Genomic DNA, 3,978 nt, shown 5'->3' with positions numbered 1-3,978 from the left:
TTTAAGTGATCGCGGGGATGTTTGCGTGTTTTCCGGTGTGTGGGGAATTTCAGCCATCTTGGAGAAGGCGGGATGCGATCATATTAAAACCATGGCCCAGACTGAAGTTGTCTTCTCCATAGATGATACGAAGGATCCTTCAGCTGAAGCAACCTTGATGGGCGAAAAATTCTATAATGATGTCTGTGTGAATGGTGGCCGAGAGATGGCTCACGAAATTATAAAGAAAAGTGAAAAGGATACCCAAGACGCCCGAGTAGAAGCAAGGCGAGCTGAAGAAGCTGCAGAGCACGAAAAACGTATAGGTATTGCTTTTTGGCTTTTAGCTTCAGCATTTGTTTTTGTGACTTCGGACTTATTAACTTTTTCTACTTCAGCTGAATTATCTCCGCCGCTGGAACCGTTCGATCCCCTGGCGGATCCAGAAATGAAGGAAGTGCTAGACATTATAAACATGGTTGAATCTATTGTTGATGAAGTTGTTAACAAATTACTGCACGAAGTTGCAGAGAAAGTCCTTAAAGAGGAATAGCACTTAATGTAAAAACATTTTGAGATGGTCAATGTATGAGACATTAAAATGGACATTGTACCTTTATTGTAACAAGACTGTAATATTTGATGTGTGTAGCTTTGAATCGAATATGTAAATTATTGTAATTCATTTCTTTGCGATGCATGAAACTTTACATACATACTGTTTTTTAGCCTTCGGCGAAAAAACACCTTCCCTTCTTTTCATGCTTCGTAAAGAAAAAGATCCATGCTTCGTAAAAATATCCATGTTTCACAAAAAGAGGTCCCTTCTTTTGTGACAAGGCTGATGAAGCTGTATTTCGCCGAAGCTTACTTCGTGCCTTAGCACATTTTCATTTTTACGAAGCATTCGCCGAAGATTCTCGTGTCATTGATGTGATATGATGTATGATGTGATGCTATGCGGAATGATTTGATGATATGATGCAAAATGATGCTGATGCCGAAGACACACACCCACACGCCCACACTAAAACACACAAGCTCTACATCCCCTTAGGAATGACTTTGGAGCCTTCTTCACCGTTTATTTTTCGGTGTTCACCGTTTATTTTTCGGTGTAAGTTCTGCATCCCCTTAGGAACGTCTTTTTAAATTCTTCGCCTTCTATTTCGGCGGTATAAGTTCTGCATCCCCACAGGAACGACTTTTCAACTTCTTCGACTTATATTTCGGCGGTATTTGGTTCTGCATTCCCTTTGGAACGACTTTTGAGCAGAAAACTTACGCTGCGCTCCCTTAGGAACGACTTTTTGTAGCTTCGGTAATTTTAGCTCTACATTCCCTTAGGAACGACTTTTGAGCTTTGGCAATTTTAGCTCTGCATTCCCTTAGGAACGACTTTTGAGCTTCGGCAATTTTTGAGCTTCGTAAGTCTGTGAAGAAGATATATTCCATTCTGATAGAAGCAAAATCATTATAAGAAATTAAAACTAAACTTACATTGCTTGTTCCTTATTAAAAAACAAAATGACATAGAACATAAAAGTATTTCAGAGGTAGGATATCGCTCAATAAATGCGCTTTGATTCTGGCACAGTACTGTTGACTGTACGAGCTTCGGATTCCTCCCTGAATTCACGTTGTTGTTGGGATTGTTGGCGCCCTTCTGGCTGCTGGCTTCGGGAATAGGTAGGTTGCAGTTGTGGTGGAGGTGGGAGCTGAGGCCAAGAAGCCTGTGAATGGCTAGCCGAAGCAACAGAAGCTACAGGATGATTGCCCACATATTCTGGTATGTAGGGAGAGTGGCACGAAGCAGTGTGCAAAACCTGCTTCGGCGGATTCTGCCGAGCTTCGGCTTCTGCGATCTCCTTTTGCTTCAGAATAGTGATTTGGCACATTCTTATAGTATGACCCTTGTCCTCACCACAGAATAAGCAATAGATTTTCCTGGGCTGATCCCCATATCTTCCTCCGAAGCCCCTAGCGCCTCTGCCCCTTGGAGTTGGCGGACTGAAGGAGCTTTGCTGCTGCCCCGAAGACTGTGAGGTGTACTGTGGCCTCTGAAGCTGGCTTCCATTGTCATCATTCTAACTGGAGCTGTGGATTGATCTGACATGCCTAGGGTGGATTCTTCCTCCAAAGCCCCTGGTTATCTCAGAGAATTTGTAAGCTTCCTCCCTTCTTTGGCGAAAGTCGTTGTCAGCCCGGATGTACTCATCCATTTTCTGAAGCAGCTTCTCCAGAGTCTGGGGGCTTCCTGGCGAAGTATTGAGTCGTAGGTCCCGGTCGAAGACCCTTGATCATGGCCTCAAGGACAATTTCATTGGGCATTGTGGGCGCTTGTGCTCTCAGTCGCAAGAACCTTCGGACATACGCCTGAAGGTATTCCTCATGGTCTTGCGTGCACTGGAACAAGGCCTGAGCTGTGACTGGCTTCGTCTGAAAGCCTTGGAAACTGGTAACCATCATGTCCTTAAGCTTCTGCCACGACGTGATTTTCCCTGGCCGAAGGGAAGAATACCATGTCTGGGCTACGTTCTGGACTGCCATGACGAAGGACTTTGCCATGACAGTTGCATTGCCTCCATATGAGGATATTGTTGCCTCATAGCTCATCAAAAATTGCTTTGGGTCTGAGTGCCCATCATACATGGGTAGCTGGGGTGGCTTGTAGGATTGTGGCCATGGGATAGCCTACAATTCTGCTGCCAAGGGAGAAGCATCATCAAAAGTAAAGGTATCATGATTAAAATCCCCGTACCATCCATCTTCGTTGAATAAGCCCTCTTGACGAAGCTCCCTGTGTTGGGGCCTTCGGTCTTGATCATCTTGAGCAAGATGACGCACTTCCTCAGTAGCTTCATCGATCTTCCTTTGAAGATCGGCCAGCCGAGCCATCTTCTCCTTTTTCCTTTGCACCTGTTGGTGGTTGATTTCCATGTCCCTGATCTCCTGGTCCAACTCCTCCTCCTGGAATATTGGACTAGTGGCCTTTCTCTTCTGGCTTCGAGCCTCTCGGAGAGAGAGAGTCTCCTAGTTTGTGTCCAGTGGCTGCAGTGCATCCCCTGGCGCTGATATCTTCTTCGACGGCATGACGAAAGTCGATGTTTTGCCGAAGGTTGTGGAAGTGAGTACACCAGAGGTGGGCGCCAATGTTGGGGACTTGTTCTCAAATGCTATGAATTAAGAACAAGGCAACACAAAAAGAGGTTAATGGTTAATGTCCTTCGTCTTTCGAAACATTATTTCCCTTAGGATATAACAATCTTCGGACGAAGGTCATGAAGGACATACCTTCATCATCACGGTTTACATTGATAAAAGGAGAAGCATATGAAATATGAGAGAATAACATAAATAATCACATAACAGTATTTACATGCCCTTATTATATAATCATGAATGAATAAGAACAATATTTAATTACATTTGTACCTTTGGCTTGACAGAAAGTGAAAGTACAAGCGTGACGCACGAGTGAGTACAAGTCAGCGTGAACAGTACGGGGGTACTGTTCATCTATTTATAGGCACAGGACGCAGCCTGTGTAAAATTACACTCATGCCCTTCATATTTAGTACTAACTTAAAAACAATCTATCGAGGACTAAATGGTTTTTCCTCCTTAAGTCAGTTTCTTTTTCTGCTATTGAGCCGAAGCTTCCTTGCGCACAGCTTCGGCACTGGTTCAACCTTCGTTCTGATCCTGGTTTCCATATTGTGTACAGCTTCATCCCATGTCCGAAGGTTCCTGCACATATATTATGCTTTGGGAAACATTGTTAGTCATGTTTTTGAGGACCTTCGGAAGACGAAGGCCCCCAACAGCAGCGGCTTCAGCTTTAGCACTTGCAGCAGGCACTATTCTAGATGCTGAGGCTAGAGGTGGTGTTCGCTCAATAGCTTGCATGACATCGACAATTCTTCGTTTTTTTTTACCTTCGCTCTTCTCCTTTACGGTCGAAGGTTGATCCTTCTTCTGTAAAAGTTTCATCAGTTC

Source organism: Zea mays, chromosome 6 (genome assembly GCF_902167145.1).
Source record: "Zea mays cultivar B73 chromosome 6, Zm-B73-REFERENCE-NAM-5.0, whole genome shotgun sequence".
In the NCBI taxonomy this organism is placed as follows: Eukaryota; Viridiplantae; Streptophyta; class Magnoliopsida; order Poales; family Poaceae; genus Zea; species Zea mays.
This window is presented reverse-complemented; position numbering follows the sequence as displayed.